Source organism: Silene latifolia, chromosome Y (genome assembly GCF_048544455.1).
Source record: "Silene latifolia isolate original U9 population chromosome Y, ASM4854445v1, whole genome shotgun sequence".
In the NCBI taxonomy this organism is placed as follows: Eukaryota; Viridiplantae; Streptophyta; class Magnoliopsida; order Caryophyllales; family Caryophyllaceae; genus Silene; species Silene latifolia.
The window spans coordinates 474,885,727-474,904,757 of NC_133538.1; the positions used below are offsets into that span (position 1 = coordinate 474,885,727).

Genomic DNA, 19,031 nt, shown 5'->3' on the forward strand with positions numbered 1-19,031 from the left:
ATGATGATAGCATGATGGAAGACTAGCAAGCCTTGGAGACTCCTACACTCCCATGGTTTGTCTCTATCTCTTTGTATTTTATTTCATTTTGATCATTGTTGGTTTAGTCCTAGCAACATCAAAGGACTCACACCTCGGTACCATTGAGGTGTTCCTATCTTATTGTTCCCATTTGTAAAATCCAAAATGACAAACTAGTTTCATGCATAAGCATAGTGTATGCATGAACTATACCCATCATTGGACATTAGCAATAGTGTCTCACTCGGTTTGGGGAAGTTAATGCATACGCAACGGGAGGTAATCTAAATTATCCTCTCCGTCATAACAAAAACCATGCATCATGTAGTGTAGTTTAGTATAGAATTGCATTTAGTATAGAAATCATGCATAATCTTTGCATAATTTCCATCATTTTTGCCATTGAGGACAATGCCCATATTAGTGTGGGGATGGGAATTCTAACATTTAACTCTTATTCAAAAACCCATAAAAATTGAAAATTTTCAAAAATCATAAAAATTGAAAAAAAAATTGAAAAACCCAAAAACAAGTTCATTTCCTTTGTATATATTGTCTTGTATATATTGTGTTTGTTTTATCCTTGTTCACATTGATTGACTACGCCACATCCGAGACATGAGGATATTGAAGACCGCATGGTATGATCTTTCCAATCTCCTTTTTCCTCTTTATGTTAATGACTATGTGGCTTTATTTTGATTGATGCGGTATAACAATGTGAATCTAGGACTTGCATTTAGATTATATGTCACATTAGTTGGTAGAATCATATGCATTAGGATGTTTATATGTTAGTTGCATCATGGCATGTAGTTGCATGTTAGAAAAATTTTGAGAAACCGTCTATTTGGGAAGCTTGACAAGTGTATATAGGCCCTAGTAGATGCTTTTTCTTCTTAAGACTTTGCTTGTTAGAATACTTGTGAAACACCCTAGGATGTGTCATGCTAGTATCCTTTGACCCATGGTTTAAGGCCGAGTCAAGAGTACCTTGTGGTGTGATAACTCCTTGGCTACCGTTTATTCCAAGGTGACCCTTGAAACCATGCACCCATACATCCATCATCCATGTTCTACCACCTTTTTGTCATCAAAGGGAATGGGCACAAAAAGAAATCAATTTGAGTTCAATGAAATGAAAAGTGAAAGAAAGTTTGCAAAAATGCATCAAAAGAAAAGAGGAGCAAAAATAGACTCCTAAGCTTCAAATACAAGGCACCCTCATTACTAATTGGGGTGACTTTGAAAATATTCAAAAAGAAATGCAAAAAGTTGTCAAGTATTGAAATGCCAAAAATCAAAAAGAAATGGCAAAGAAAGTGTTCTCAAATGTCAAATGCCACAAGAAATTGGGGGGAAAACAAAAACAAAAGCAAACTCCCAAAGTGAAACTCAAATATATATTGATCCCTTTATCCATCATATCCATTTTTGTGCATGGTAGAGAGGGGACGACCCTTCTTCTTGTCTAGGCAAGAGGGGGAATTCCGCGATCCTCCAGTGTTTCTAACACCATAAGGAGTCTACTCTTGACAAAAGCATTTAACGATTGAGGACAAAGGTACCCTAGCTTGACACATTTTGGAGGTGATTTATTGGTATCCTTCTAGGCTTAGTAGTTTGAACAAATTGCATCTATGAAGGATTGTGTACCCTTGAATTGCTTCCCTTGTAGATATTTTCCGCCACTCGATGAGGGAGTGGCTATTCTTTTAATAAACAAGCAAGATGAATTAAAGGGGTGTAAACAATTGATTAAAGGCACTAGGGTGTCATGGGGTCATAGGGGAATCATGGGATATGATCATACAAACATGTTCTCAAATTATAAGCAAGCAATTATTGTTGTGATGGATTGAGTTGGGTTATATCTTACAATCCTAGGAAAGTTTGGGTCCCGGAGCCGAATCGATTAGATTGTACAACACCTACAAGTCGACTTAATCTTCCCTACTCAACAACATGCATGGTCTAATGAGACTCGAGTTGGGTTATGTCTTACAAGTCTCATTGAAAAGATAGGAGATGATAGTAAATGCAAGGATTCATAGGCTTAGCATTTCATCAAATATAACATGTGCATGAGTTGAGATCAAAACAAGCAAGCAAATAAGATATGAAAGCATATTAATTTAAGCATGAATCATTCCCCATGTTGGTTTCCCCTAATCACCCATTAACCCTAGCTAAGAGATTACTCACTCATTATCATGTTGATCATGCTAGCAAGGTTGTCAATCATACTAACAATATGAAACATGATGAATAAATAAAAGTAATTAGCAATAATTAAAAAGGGATTAAGAGATTATACCTACTTAATGATTCCAATAATAAAGCAAGAATAATAGAAGTACTTGAATGCTATATTGAGAGGTTGTCAATCTCCCAATAATAACCCAAATAATCTTCAATTACCCAAAATAAAGGATGAACAAAAGAGAGATTAAAGAACTAAAACTTGGATTAAAACTTGATTAATACTTGATTACAATATTGAAGAGAGATTTGATTGATATTAACTACACTAATTATTGATAAGAAGAACATGCTCCTCTAATTAGACTAATGGGGTATTTATAGTGAAAATTAGGGAGGATGCATTAGGGTTAACTAAGGGCTAAACTAGTAATTACACTTTTAAGTTGAGCAAGGAGAAGCGGTATTTTTGGAGAGAAGGGCTTCTCTTTTCGTAGCTTGAAGAAGACAACCCGTCTTTGTGAAGGAATCCGGGCGGATTAAGGTCGGGACGGCGGATTTGGGCGATGGAATCCGAGCGGATTTGGGGAATCCGGGCGGATTGTTGAGGGGAATCCGAGCGGATTCAGCTGGGGACGCTTCGGATTGTGCAAGGGCGGGGACGGGCGGATTGTTGACAATCCGCTCGGATTGTCAGTCAGCGTGGTAACTTCTTCTTTTCTTCCCTTTTCTTCATAAATTCCTTGGGGATTTCCTTGGGGACTCAAGGATCTTTTCTCAACATTGCTCTTCTACTATGATATGTACAAAGGCCTTCTAATCTTGTCCCTTCTTGATGCTTGGTCATTGAATTTGATCAATTTAGTCATATTTTGACATGAAAATGCAAGATTCTTACTCCTTTCCTACCAAGGGATCAAAATCTCAAAGAGTATGCAAAACAAAGAACTAAAGATAAGAAATGACCCAAATAAGTACTAAAAAGCATGGAAACAAGGCTAATTCGGGGGCTAAATATGCGCCAATTATGGTCACATCAAATATCCCCAAACCGAACCTTTGCTCGTCCCGAGTAAAGAGGTGACAAAGACTAGGACCAATACTAACCTATCCTAATAATATAGCCGATATGAGACAATTAGCGGGTCTCACTCCGCCCCTTCAACTCACAACAAGACAACCATGAGGTAGGATGCCTTCTTGCAAGGCAAGGTGGGTCTTGCCAAAATGGCGACACATCCAAACATTAAGAACGCAAAAACACATAATGGATGCATCTACAAAAAGAATAGCCACTCCCTCATCGAGTGGCGGAAGATATCTACAAGGGAAGCAATTCAAGGGTACACAATCCTTCATAGATCCAATTTGTTCAAACTACTAAGCCTAGAAGGATACCAATAAATCACCTCCAAAATGTGTCAAGCTAGGGTACCTTTGTCCTCAATCGTTAAATGCTTTTGTCAAGAGTAGACTCCTTATGGTGTTAGAAACACTGGAGGATCGCGGAATTCCCCCTCTTGCCTAGACAAGAAGAAGGGTCGTCCCCTCTCTACCATGCACAAAAATGGATATGATGGATAAAGGGATCAATAGATATTTGAGTTTCACTTTGGGAGTTTGCTTTTGTTTTTGTTTTCCCCCCAATTTCTTGTGGCATTTGACATTTGAGAACACTTTCTTTGCCATTTCTTTTTGATTTTTGGCATTTCAATACTTGACAACTTTTTGCATTTCTTTTTGAATATTTTCAAAGTCACCCCAATTAGTAATGAGGGTGCCTTGTATTTGAAGCTTAGGAGTCTATTTTTGCTCCTCTTTTCTTTTGATGCATTTTTGCAAACTTTCTTTCACTTTTCATTTCATTGAACTCAAATTGATTTCTTTTTGTGCCCATTCCCTTTGATGACAAAAAGGTGGTAGAACATGGATGATGGATGTATGGGTGCATGGTTTCAAGGGTCACCTTAGAATAAAAGGTAGCCAAGGAGTTATCACACCACAAGGTACTCTTGACTCGGCCTTAAACCATGGGTCAAAGGATACTAGCATGACACATCCTAGGGTGTTTCACAAGTATTCTAACAAGCAAAGTCTTAAGAAGAAAAAGAATCTACTAGGGCCTATATACACTTGTCAAGCTTCCCAAATAGACGGTTTCTCAAAATTTTTTTAACATGCAACTACATGCCATGATGCAACTAACATATAAACATCCTAATGCATATGATTCTACCAACTAATGTGACATATAATCTAAATGCAAGTCCTAGATTCACATTGTTATACCGCATCAATCAAAATAAAGCCACATAGTCATTAACATAAAGAGGAAAAAGGAGATTGGAAAGATCATACCATGCGGTCTTCAATATCCTCATGTCTCGGATGTGGCGTAGTCAATCAATGTGAACAAGGATAAAACAAACACGATATATACAAGACAATATATACAAAGGAAATGAACTTGTTTTTGGGTTTTTCAAAAAAAATTTCAATTTTTATGATTTTTGAAAATTTTCAATTTTTATGCGTTTTTGAATAAGAGTTAAATGTTAGAATTCCCATCCCCACACTAATATGGGCATTGTCCTCAATGGCCAAAATGATGGAAATTATTCAAAGATTATGCATGATTTCTATACTAAATGCAATTCTATACTAAACTACACTACATGATGCATGGTTTTTGTTATGACGGAGAGGATAATTTAGATTACCTCCCGTTGCGTATGCATTAACTTCCCCAAACCGAGTGAGACACTATTGCTAATGTCCAAGGATGGGTATAGTTCATGCATACACTATGCTTATGCATGAAACTAGTTTGTCATTTTGGATTTTACAAAAGGGAACAATAAGATAGGAACACCTCAATGGTACCGAGGTGTGAGTCCTTTAATGTTGCTAGGACTAAACCAACAATGATCAAAATGAAATAAAATACAAAGAGATAGAGACAAACCATGGGAGTGTAGGAGTCTCGAAGGCTTGCTAGTCTTCCATCATGCTATCATCATCACCACTTCCCTCATGAGAAGTGGTCACATTGCCACTTTCCTTGTCATTTGCTTCTTCACTTTCTTCCTCATCTTGCTCATCATCATCTTCACCATTTCTTTCTTCTTCCATTGCTTCTTCCTCAATATTATCATCAACTTCTTCATCATTTCCAACAACCTCATTATCTCCCACCACGTCCCTAGATGCACCCGGAAATAAGACTTCTCTATCCGCCCAACTAGGCAAAGGACAAGATGGATCAAGGAGTCCTTGCCTAGCTAGATGTAGGAGGGGTGGATATTGAGCCAAATACGCATTTTTCCGATCTTCATGGGCTTGCTTGTGCATTGCTTGCATGAGAAGAGTCACATAGTCTTTCCCAATTTCAATTCCTTCCGGCTTGAACTCTTCATACTCAAAGGGGTAAGGTGGTATGAAAATGGAAGAGGAGGGGGTTTCAATATCACCCTTTTGTTGTTGAATGATATACTCGGCTTCGTCGGAAAGGGGAAGTAGATAATTGGTCCGGTGGACGCTTAGGCGACAAATCTTCGAGGGCAAGGTGAACGATCTAGCTTCACTAGTTAGCCATCCATATTTAGTGTCAAGGGGGTTATGGGCAACCCACTTGAACTTGTGAATCATAATATGCATATCAATAAGATGGCCACCTTCCTTTGCTTTGTACTTCTTATCCGTATTGAAATTAGGATCAAAGTGCTTAGCTAGGACCGTGACTAGGCCGCCATTGACAATAACGGTCGTGCCCTTCTTCCCATTATCAACATTAAGCCATCTATCAACCAATAGCCTCAAAGAATTGTAAGGCTTGGTGTGAATTCTTCCGATATTCAAAGCCGATTCAAGGAGAATAAAATCGAGTCTTGTGAAATGATTGGTGTCTTTCCTAGCAATTATGGTATTTCCCACAACCTTGTGCCATACTCTTATACCCGGATGATGGACCAAAAGAGCACGACACGCATGAAAATCCTCAAATTTCTTCCCGGAGATTGCCTCCCAAAGAGGTTCGGGGTCATACTTTCCATAACTCTTGAAATAACTTTGTTCATCACTAAGACCCAAAATTTCACCCAATTCCTTAAAGGTAATGCGTCTACTAACATTAGCTAGACGAAACTCGATATTTTACCTATTCTCAACTTTGGTGATTTTTAAAGAACTTAAGAATTCCAAGACAAGGGAGGGGTATGTCAATTCCTTTGTTTCAAACAATTTCTCCAACCCCATGGCTTTGAAAAAGGCTTTTGTTTGTTCAAGAACACCCAATTTTTCCAAGGCATCTTTACATATGAATTTGGTGGATTGAATAGATTTCATAGCAAACTTGACAAAGGTATTTCTATGGGTATCGGAAATAAAAGTTACCTCCGGATAATGCAAAAGTTGATTAATTACCGGAGTAGAGGATGTTGATGGTCCCATAGAAGGTTGTTGTTGTTGTTGCACTTCCAAGTTTGGTGTTGCCACCACCATAGCCAAAGCTTTCTTTGTTTGAAGAGCCTTTTGCCTTTGTGAGAGTGCCTTAGCCTTTGGTGCCTTTGTTGCCTTTGTTGCACCCTTAGTCCATGCCATTGATGAGCTTAACCAAGAAAAGAATGAAAAATCTTCAATTTGTAGTATGCCCAAATCGATTTTAAGGTGAAAGGCTTTGCCTTTATGAAAACAAAAATCGACTCAAAGGTTGAAAATTTTGTTCTTGGTTTTGGTTTTTGTTGAAGAAGGAGTGATTAATTTGTTGTTGGAAGGGTGGTTTGATTTGTTTTTGTTGAATGTTGTTGAGGGTTTTTGTTTTTATGATGGAGGGGATGAGGGTTTTGATGTTGTGGTTAGTGTTTATGAATGAATGAATGAATGAATGAAGGTGGGAGGGGTTTTAAAGAGGCCGAAAATTTCAAAACTGCAGGGGCAATCCGTGCGGATTAGGCTCAATCCGTGCGGATTCTGCTTCTTCAATCTTTGCAAAAGCTCGCCTAAAGACGGGCGGATTTGGTACAATCCGCTCGGATTTGCTGAACACGGGACGGGCGGATTTCTTCAAAGACGGACGGATTTGATCCGAGAGATTTTTGCTTGTTTTCTTCTTTTGCAAAAAGACGGGCGTCTTTTTACAAGACGGACGGATTCTTCAAGACGGGCGGATTTTTGGGAATCCGCTCGGATTCTTTAACAATCAAGAAAATTCCAAAATTCAGCTCGATTCAAGACGGGCGTCTTTTCCCAGACGCTCGGATTGCATAAGACGGCGGATTCTCTGGAATCCGCTCGGATTCTTCCTCTGTGTACACGGATTCAGTTCCATCCGTGCACAGCGCATTCCCTTTTTCATTCTTCCATTCTTTCTTTCAAGGCTTGTGTTCTTCATTGTTGGGGCAATACGAAGGCATGGATAGCCTAGGCAATTGCCATCCCCACACTAAGGTAAAGCACTACACATCAATTGAAGTCGTTAGTCCCTCCCTCACTTCTCTCTTACATGACAATTATTTTGATCAAAGTAAATAAAAATCCAAAAATGACAAAAATGCAATACAAGAATTGAAATGTAAGTTAGGGAGTTAGAAATATTTACAAGTGGTGGTTTAGGGAGGACTCCACCAAACTCTCATTCTTGATGACATGTCAAGGGGGCATGTTCAAAGTGTTGTTGATGTTGCTCAACACCTTGAAAAAGTAATCAAAAGCTTGTTCATTATTATGGTAGAGGTCCTCAATAGACCGTGGCCCTTGTTGTTGATCGTGATCGATGGCATGCCCAATGTAGGGATTAAAAATCACTTCAAACTCGTCGTCCCAAAGACCACAAACTTCATTGAGTTGATCATTGAAAATCTCTTGCTTAGATGGAGACAACTCTCCCAATTTCTTCTCTTTGCCAATGAGGCCATCCTCTTCTTCCTTGGTTGATTTTGATGAGCTTTGCAAGCTCTCCTTGTCACAATTCACTTGCTCTTTGAATGGAGCATCTTCAATTTTCTTCCTCCATTGGAGTTCCGATTTCTTCCTTTCATCTTTTCGGCTATAATGATCAATCATAAAACATGGCTCATGCAAACGAGGAGCTCTCATGGTCTTGTCAAGATTAAAAGTTATGCTTTCATCTCCCACTTCTAGAGTGAGCTCTCCATGTTTCACATCAATCACCGCACCCGCCGTGTGTAGGAAAGGTCTTCCTAGGATGATTGGAATGTTGGAATCTTCCTCCATATCAACAATGACAAAGTCCATCGGGATGAAAAACTTCCCAATTCGCACGGGGACATCTTCCCATATCCCTAACGGTGTCTTCGTCGATCTATCGGCCATTTGGAGTGTGATGTTGGTGCATTTAAGCTCTCCCATTCCCAACCTTTTACTTACCGAGTACGGCATGACACTCACACTTGCCCCTAGATCACATAAGGCTTTGTTGATCGTTGTGTCGCCAATGGTACACGGTATTGAGAAGCTCCCCGGATCCTTTAACTTTGGAGGTGAACTCCCTTGAATTATTGCACTACTCACCTTAGTGAAGGCGATAGTCTCAAGTTTCCGGATCGACTTCTTCTTTGTGAGGATATCTTTCATGTACTTTGCATAGGCCGGAACGTGGTTGATTAACTCCGTGAAAGGAATTGAGACTTCTAAATTCTTCACAATTTCCATGAACTTTCCAAGTTGATCATCAAATTTGGGCTTGGCTTGACGACTTGGAAAAGGAAGTCTAATCACAATGGGCTCCTTCTCTTTGGCCTTGTCTTCATTTTTCCTTGAACTTTCTTCTTTTGATGATTCTCCATCTTTGGAGTTTTGCACAATTTCTTCCTTTTCACTCGCTTCCACAACTTCATCCTCAACTTGCTTCTTCGGTGCTTCATACCTTGTACCACTTCTCGAGTGAATGGCACTAACCGTTTCATGTCTAGGGGGATTACTTTGAGGTGGTAATTACCCCTTTTGTCTTTGTGAGCTTGAAGATGCTAGTTGAGTCAATTGTGTTTCCAACATCTTGGTGTGAGCTAGAATGTTGTTGATGGTGGTTTCTTTTGCTTGGCTATCTTTTTTCATTTGGGTGAAAAATTCTTGTTGATTCTTTTGCATTTGGAGGACCGCTTTTTGGACATCAAAATCTTGGTCATTTTGGTGATTGTATGGATTTTGATTTTGGTAACCTTGGTTTTGATTGTAAAAGGGTCTTTGATTTTGGTTTCTCATGGGTGGTGGAGTGTATGTTGTTTGAGGGTTTTGAACATTTTGGCTCTTGTATGAGAGATTTGGATGGAACTTGGTGTTTTCATTGTAAAAATTTGAATAAGGGGTACCACTTTTGTAAACTTGGAAAGCATTAACTTGTTCGGTTGTTCCCCTACACTCACTTGGGTCATGACCCAAAGTTCCACAATTCTCACATATCCCACATGGGATTGATGAGGATGCCGTCATGGCATTGACATGATGCTTCGATGTTTTTGAGTTTTCCTCAAGTCTAGCCATAGCTTGTTCAAACTTCAAGTTGATTGTGTCAATGTGAGCACTAAGTTGAGCACCCAATTGAGTAACGGAGTCCACTTCATGCTTTCCTCCTCTAGTAGCCTTGCGAGGTCTACTATATTGTGAATTATGGACCGCCATTTCCTCAATCTTGTTCCATGTTTGATTGTCATCAACTTCGGTGAACATTCCATTTGATCCCATATTGAGAATGTTCCTAGAATCTTCATATAAACCATTCCAAAATTGTTGCACCAAAAACCATTCGCTAAGTCCATGGTGAGGACATGAGCGACAAATACCTTTAAACCGCTCCCAAGCTTCATACAAAGACTCTTCATCCCTTTGCTTAAAACCCGTAATTTGAGCTCTTAGCATGTTGGTCTTTTCCGGTGGGTAGAATGTTTTGTAGAAAGCTAGAGCCAACTTCTTCCAAGAATCTATTCCAAGGGTGGCCTTATCAAGGCCCTTCAACCATTGCTTTGCGGTGCCGATTAAGGAAAAAGGAAATAAGACCCATCTAATTTGGTCTTGAGTCACGCCCGTTTGAGAGATAGCATCACAATAATCGCAAAAGGTTTCCATATGAGAATGAGGGTCCTCACTAGGCATTCCCCCGAATTGGCTCCTCTCAACTAGTTGGATGAAGGCGGACTTGGCAATAAAATTTCCGGTGAGATGTTGCGGTGTAGGAGTACCATTTGGTAGATTATCCTCGGTGGGTACGGAGTGTGACGAGAATTTTGGCATTGTAGGTGGATTTTGTGGGGTATTGTGTAATGGGTTTTCTTCTCCTTCTATTGCGAAAGGATTGACAAACTCACTAGTGGGTTGAACAACTTCACTAACACCTCTCAAATTCCTCCTAACAAGTCTCCTATTGTTCGTCAAGGTTCTTTCGATTTCACGGTCAAAAGGTAACAAATCACTTTGTAACCTTCTAGACATGCAAAATATCAAACAACTCAAAAACAATTAGAACAAACCTTGAGGAGTTTTACTTCCTCAAGATGAAGAAAGACACAACTAATAACAAAAAGAAGAAATCTAAATCAAACAAACACCGTCCCCGGCAACGGCGCCATTTTTGATCGGTCCGTTTCGTATTCACAAGTAAATAGATGTGGTCGTTGGTCACGGTCGAATCAAAACACAATTTATAGCTTAACAAGCAACTCTACAATTAGTAAAGAGGCAAGTAAAGGTCGGATCCCAAGGGACGGGAGTTGAAATGAGATTTCTATTGTAACTAGTGGTGTCTAAGGGGGTGTCACAAATTGGGTTGATGTAGAAGGTTACTAAACTAGAATAACAATGAAAATAAACAAGCAAGATGAATTAAAGGGGTGTAAACAATTGATTAAAGGCACTAGGGTGTCATGGGGTCATAGGGGAATCATGGGATATGATCATACAAACATGTTCTCAAATTATAAGCAAGCAATTATTGTTGTGATGGATTGAGTTGGGTTATATCTTACAATCCTAGGAAAGTTTGGGTCCCCGGAGCCGAATCGATTAGATTGTACAACACCTACAAGTCGACTTAATCTTCCCTACTCAACAACATGCATGGTCTAATGAGACTCGAGTTGGGTTATGTCTTACAAGTCTCATTGAAAAGATAGGAGATGATAGTAAATGCAAGGATTCATAGGCTTAGCATTTCATCAAATATAACATGTGCATGAGTTGAGATCAAAACAAGCAAGCAAATAAGATATGAAAGCATATTAATTTAAGCATGAATCATTCCCCATGTTGGTTTCCCCTAATCACCCATTAACCCTAGCTAAGAGATTACTCACTCATTATCATGTTGATCATGCTAGCAAGGTTGTCAATCATACTAACAATATGAAACATGATGAATAAATAAAAGTAATTAGCAATAATTAAAAAGGGATTAAGAGATTATACCTACTTAATGATTCCAATAATAAAGCAAGAATAATAGAAGTACTTGAATGCTAGATTGAGAGGTTGTCAATCTCCCAATAATAACCCAAATAATCTTCAATTACCCAAAATAAAGGATGAACAAAAGAGAGATTAAAGAACTAAAACTTGGATTAAAACTTGATTAATACTTGATTACAATATTGAAGAGAGATTTGATTGATATTAACTACACTAATTATTGATAAGAAGAACATGCTCCTCTAATTAGACTAATGGGGTATTTATAGTGAAAATTAGGGAGGATGCATTAGGGTTAACTAAGGGCTAAACTAGTAATTACATCTATGAAGGATTGTGTACCCTTGAATTGCTTCCCTTGTAGATATTTTCCGCCACTCGATGAGGGAGTGGCTATTCTTTTTGTAGATGCATCCATTATGTGTTTTTGCGTGCTTAATGTTTGGATGTGTCGCCATTTGGGCAAGACCCACCTTGCCTTGCAAGAAGGCATCCTACCTCATGGTTGTCTTGTTGTGAGTTGAAGGGGCGGAGTGAGACCCGCTAATTGTCTCATATCGGCTATATTATTAGGATAGGTTAGTATTGGTCCTAGTCTTTGTCACCTCTTTACTTGGGACGAGCAAAGGTTCGGTTTGGGGATATTTGATGTGACCATAATTGGCGCATATTTAGCCCCCGAATTAGCCTTGTTTCCATGCTTTTTAGTACTTATTTGGGTCATTTCTTATCTTTAGTTCTTTGTTTTGCATACTCTTTGAGATTTTGATCCCTTGGTAGGAAAGGAGTAAGAATCTTGCATTTTCATGGCAAAACATGACTAAATTGATCAAATTCAATGACCAAGTATTAAGGAGGGACAAGATTAGAAGGCCTTTGTACATATCATAGTAGAAGAGCAATGTTGAGAAAAGATCCTTGAGTCCCCAAGGAAATCCCCAAGGAATTTATGAAGAAAAGGGAAGAAAAGAAGAAGTTACCACGCTGACGACAATCCGAGCGGATTGTCAACAATCCGCCCGTCCGCCCTTGCACAATCCGAGCGCCCCAGTGGAATCCGCTCGGATTCCCCCTCAACAATCCGCCCGGATTCCCCAGAATCCGCTCGGATTCCATCGCCCAAATCCGCCGCCGTCCGACCTTAATCCGCCCGGATTCCTTCACAAAGACGGGTTGTCTTCTTCAAGCTACGAAAAGAGAAGCCCTTCTCTCCAAAAATACCGGCTTCTCCTTGCTCAACTTAAAAGTGTAATTACTAGTTTAGCCCTTAGTTAACCCTAATGCATCCTCCCTAATTTTCACTATAAATACCCCATTAGTCTAATTAGAGGAGCATGTTCTTCTTATCAATAATTAGTGTAGTTAATATCAATCAAATCTCTCTTCAATATTGTAATCAAGTATTAATCAAGTTTTAATCCAAGTTTTAGTTCTTTAATCTCTCTTTTGTTCATCCTTTATTTTGGGTAATTGAAGATTATTTGGGTTATTATTGGGAGATTGACAACCTCTCAATCTAGCATTCAAGTACTTCTATTATTCTTGCTTTATTATTGGAATCATTAAGTAGGTATAATCTCTTAATCCCTTTTTAATTATTGCTAATTACTTTTATTTATTCATCATGTTTCATATTGTTAGTATGATTGACAACCTTGCTAGCATGATCAACATGATAATGAGTGAGTAATCTCTTAGCTAGGGTTAATGGGTGATTAGGGGAAACCAACATGGGGAATGATTCATGCTTAAATTAATATGCTTTCATATCTTATTTGCTTGCTTGTTTTGATCTCAACTCATGCACATGTTATATTTGATGAAATGCTAAGCCTATGAATCCTTGCATTTACTATCATCTCCTATCTTTTCAATGAGACTTGTAAGACATAACCCAACTCGAGTCTCATTAGACCTTGCATGTTGTTGAGTAGGGAAGATTAAGTCGACTTGTAGGTGTTGTACAATCTAATCGATTCGGCTCCGGGACCCAAACTTTCCTAGGATTGTAAGATATAACCCAACTCAATCCATCACAACAATAATTGCTTGCTTATAATTTGAGAACATGTTTGTATGATCATATCCCATGATTCCCCTATGACCCCATGACACCCTAGTGCCTTTAATCAATTGTTTACACCCCTTTAATTCATCTTGCTTGTTTATTTTCATTGTTATTCTAGTTTAGTAACCTTCTACATCAACCCAATTTGTGACACCCCTTAGACACCACTAGTTACAATAGAAATCTCATTTCAACTCCCGTCCCTTGGGATCCGACCTTTACTTGCCTCTTTACTAATTGTAGAGTTGCTTGTTAAGCTATAAATTGTGTTTTGATTCGACCGTGACCAACGACCACATCTATTTACTTGTGAATACGAAACGGACCGATCAAAAATGGCGCCGTTGCCGGGGACGGTGTTTGTTTGATTTAGATTTCTTCTTTTTGTTATTAGTTGTGTCTTTCTTCATCTTGAGGAAGTAAAAATCCTCAAGGTTTGTTCTAATTGTTTTTGAGTTGTTTGATATTTTGCATGTCTAGAAGGTTACAAAGTAATTTGTTACCTTTTGACCGTGAAATCGAAAGAACCTTGACGAACAATAGGAGACTTGTTAGGAGGAATTTGAGAGGTGTTAGTGAAGTTGTTCAACCCACTAGTGAGTTTGTCAATCCTTTCGCAATAGAAGGAGAAGAAAACCCATTACACAATACCCCACAAAATCCACCTACAATGCCAAAATTCTCGTCACACTCAGTACCCACCGAGGAGAATCTACCAAATGGTACTCCTACACCGCAACATCTCACCGGAAATTTTATTGCCAAGTCCGCCTTCATCCAACTAGTTGAGAGGAGCCAATTCGGGGGAATGCCTAGTGAGGACCCTCATTCTCATATGGAAACCTTTTGCGATTATTGTGATGCTATCTCTCAAACGGGCGTGACTCAAGACCAAATTAGATGGGTCTTATTTCCTTTTTCCTTAATCGGCACCGCAAAGCAATGGTTGAAGGGCCTTGATAAGGCCACCCTTGGAATAGATTCTTGGAAGAAGTTGGCTCTAGCTTTCTACAAAAATTCTACCCACCGGAAAAGACCAACATGCTAAGAGCTCAAATTACGGGTTTTAAGCAAAGGGATGAAGAGTCTTTGTATGAAGCTTGGGAGCGGTTTAAAGGTATTTGTCGCTCATGTCCTCACCATGGACTTAGCGAATGGTTTTTGGTGCAACAATTTTGGAATGGTTTATATGAAGATTCTAGGAACATTCTCAATATGGGATCAAATGGAATGTTCACCGAAGTTGATGACAATCAAACATGGAACAAGATTGAGGAAATGGCGGTCCATAATTCACAATATAGTAGACCTCGCAAGGCTACTAGAGGAGGAAAGCATGAAGTGGACTCCGTTACTCAATTGGGTGCTCAACTTAGTGCTCACATTGACACAATCAACTTGAAGTTTGAACAAGCTATGGCTAGACTTGAGGAAAACTCAAAATCATCGAAGCATCATGTCAATGCCATGACGGCATCCTCATCAATCCCATGTGGGATATGTGAGAATTGTGGAACTTTGGGTCATGACCCAAGTGAGTGTAGGGGAACAACCGAACAAGTTAATGCTTTCCAAGCTTACAAAAGTGGTACCCCTTATTCAAATTTTTACAATGAAAACACCAAGTTCCATCCAAATCTCTCATACAAGAGCCAAAATGTTCAAAACCCTCAAACAACATACACTCCACCACCCATGAGAAACCAAAATCAAAGACCCTTTTACAATCAAAACCAAGGTTACCAAAATCAAAATCCATACAATCACCAAACTGACCAAGGTTTTGATGTCCAAAAAGCGGTCCTCCAAATGCAAAAGAATCAACAAGAATTTTTCACCCAAATGCAAAAAGATAGCCAAGCAAAAGAAACCACCATCAACAACATTCTAGCTCACACCAAGATGTTGGAAACACAATTGACTCAACTAGCATCTTCAAGCTCACAAAGACAAAAGGGGCAATTACCACCTCAAAGTAATCCCCCTAGATATGAAACGGTTAGTGCCATTCACTTGAGAAGTGGTACAAGGTATGAAGCACCGAAGAAGCAAGTTGAGGATGAAGTTGTGGAAGCTAGTGAAAAGGAAGAAATTGTGCAAAACTCCAAAGATGGAGAATCATCAAAAGAAGAAAGTTCAAGGAAAAATGAAGACAAGGCCAAAGAGAAGGAGCCCATTGTGATTAGACTTCCTTTTCCAAGTCGTCAAGCCAAGCCCAAATTTGATGATCAACTTGGAAAGTTCATGGAAATTGTGAAGAATTTAGAAGTCTCAATTCCTTTCACGGAGTTAATCAACCACGTTCCGGCCTATGCAAAGTACATGAAAGATATCCTCACAAAGAAGAAGTCGATCCGGAAACTTGAGACTATCGCCTTCACTAAGGTGAGTAGTGCAATACTTCAAGGGAGTTCACCTCCAAAGTTAAAGGATCCGGGGAGCTTCTCAATACCGTGTACCATTGGCGACACAACGATCAACAAAGCCTTATGTGATCTAGGGGCAAGTGTGAGTGTCATGCCGTACTCGGTAAGTAAAAGGTTGGGAATGGGAGAGCTTAAATGCACCAACATCACACTCCAAATGGCCGATAGATCGACGAAGACACCGTTAGGGATATGGGAAGATGTCCCCGTGCGAATTGGGAAGTTTTTCATCCCGGTGGACTTTGTAATTGTTGATATGGAGGAAGATTCCAACATTCCAATCATCCTAGGAAGACCTTTCCTACACACCGCGGGTGCGGTGATTGATGTGAAACATGGAGAGCTCACTCTAGAAGTGGGAGATGAAAGCATAACTTTTAATCTTGACAAGACCATGAGAGCTCCTCGTTTGCATGAGCCATGTTTTATGATTGATCATTATAGCCGAAAAGATGAAAGGAAGAAATCGGAACTCCAATGGAGGAAGAAAATTGAAGATGCTCCATTCAAAGAGCAAGTGAATTGTGACAAGGAGAGCTTGCAAAGCTCATCAAAATCAACCAAGGAAGAAGAGGATGGCCTCATTGGCCAAGAGAATAAATTGGGAGAGTTGTCTCCATCTAAGCAAGAGATTTTCAATGATCAACTCAATGAAGTTTGTGGTCTTTGGGACGACGAGTTTGAAGGGATTTTTAATCCCTACATTGGGCATGCCATCGATCATGATCAACAATAAGGGCCACGGTCTATTGAGGACCTCTACCATAATAATGAACAAGCTTTTGATTACTTTTTCAAGGTGTTGAGCAACATCAACAACACCTTGAACATGCCCCCTTGACATCTCATCAAGAATGAGAGTTTGGTGGAGTCCTCCCTAAACCACCACTTGTAAATATTTCTAACTCCCTAACTTACATTTCAATTCTTGTATTGCATTTTTGTCATTTTTGGATTTTTATTTACTTTGATCAAAATAATTGTCATGTAAGAGAGAAGTGAGGGAGGGACTAACGACTTCAATTGATGTGTAGTGCTTTACCTTAGCGTGGGGATGGCAATTGCCTAGGCTATCCATGCCTTCGTATTTCCCCCACAATGAAGAACACAAGCCTTGAAAGAAAGAATGGAAGAATGAAAAAGGGAATGCGCTGTGCACGGATGGAACTGAATCCGTGTACACAGAGGAAGAATCCGAGCGGATTCCAGAGAATCCGCCCGTCTTATGCAATCCGAGCGTCCTGCAGAAAAGACGCCCGTCTTGAACTGAGCTGAATTTTGGAATTTTCTTGACTGTTAAAGAATCCGAGCGGATTCCCAAAAATCCGCCCGTCTTGAAGAATCCGTCCGTCTTGTAAAAAAGACGCCCGTCTTTGCAGCTGAAGAAAACAAGCAAAAATCTCGGATCAAATCCGTCCGTCTTTGAAGAAATCCGCCCGTCCGTGTTCAAGAAATCGAGCGAATTGTACCAAATCCGCCCATCTTTAGGCGAGCTTTTGCAAAGATTGAAGAAGCAGAATCCGCACGGATTGAGCCTAATCCGCACGGATTGCCCCTGCAGTTTTGAAATTTTCGGCCTCTTTAAAACCCCTCCCACCTTCATTCATTCATTCATTCATTCATAAACACTACCCACAACATCAAAACCCTCATCCCCTCCATCATAAAAACAAAAACCCTCAACAACATTCAACAAAAACAAATCAAACCACCCTTCCAACAACAAATTAATCACTCTTTCTTCAACAAAAACCAAAACCAAGAACAAAATTTTCAACCTTTGAGTCGATTTTTGTTTTCATAAAGGCAAAGCCTTTCACCTTAAAATCGATTTGGGCATACTACAAATTGAAGATTTTTCATTCTTTTCTTAGTTAAGCTCATCAATGGCAAGGACTAAGGGTGCAACAAAGGCAACAAAGGCACCAAAGGCTAAGGCACTCTCACAAAGGTAAAAGGCTCTTCAAACAAAGAAAGCTTTGGCTATGGTGGTGGCAACACCAAACTTGGAAGTGCAACAACAACAACAACCTTCTATGGGACCATCAACATCCTCTACTCCGGTAATTAATCAACTTTTGCATTATCCGGAGGTAACTTTTATTTCCGATACCCATAGAAATACCTTTGTCAAGTTTGCTATGAAATCTATTCAATCCACCAAATTCATATGTAAAGATGCCTTGGAAAAATTGGGTGTTCTTGAACAAACAAAAGCCTTTTTCAAAGCCATGGGGTTGGAGAAATTGTTTGAAACAAAGGAATTGACATACCCCTCCCTTGTCTTGGAATTCTTAAGTTCTTTAAAAATCACCAAAGTTGAGAATAGGGAAAATATCGAGTTTCGTCTAGCTAATGTTAGTAGACGCATTACCTTTAAGGAATTGGGTGAAATTTTGGGTCTTAGTGATGAACAAAGTTATTTCAAGAGTTATGGAAAGTATGACCCCGAACCTCTTTGGGAGGCAATCTCCGGGAAGAAATTTGAGGATTTTCATGCGTGTCGTGCTCTTTTGGTCCATCATCCGGGCATAAGAGTATGGCACAAGGTTGTGGGAAATACCATAATTGCTAGGAAAGACACCAATCATTTCACAAGACTCGATTTTATTCTCCTTGAATCGGCTTTGAATATCGGAAGAATTCACACCAAGCCTTACAATTCTTTGAGGCTATTGGTTGATAGATGGCTTAATGTTGATAATGGGAAGAAGGGCACGACCGTTATTGTCAATGGCGGCCTAGTCACGGTCCTAGCTAAGCACTTTGATCCTAATTTCAATAAGGATAAGAAGTACAAAGCAAAGGAAGGTGGCCATCTTATTGATATGCATATTATGATTCACAAGTTCAAGTGGGTTGCCCATAACCCCCTTGACACTAAATATGGATGGCTAACT

The 19,031-nt window shown here is 39.5% G+C and overlaps 2 non-coding genes across 2 annotated transcripts; one reads left to right on the forward strand and one right to left on the reverse strand.

The window, feature by feature from the left end:
• The first annotated feature begins 9,988 nt into the window (after positions 1-9,988).
• On the forward strand, positions 9,989-10,095 carry LOC141634711 (small nucleolar RNA R71). The gene has a single exon (XR_012539436.1). It is a non-coding gene; the product is annotated as a small nucleolar RNA R71 (small nucleolar RNA).
• Positions 10,096-14,746: 4,651 nt separating this feature from the next.
• LOC141634712 (small nucleolar RNA R71) lies at positions 14,747-14,853 on the reverse strand. The gene has a single exon (XR_012539437.1). It is a non-coding gene; the product is annotated as a small nucleolar RNA R71 (small nucleolar RNA).
• Between the last annotated feature and the right edge of the window lie 4,178 nt (positions 14,854-19,031).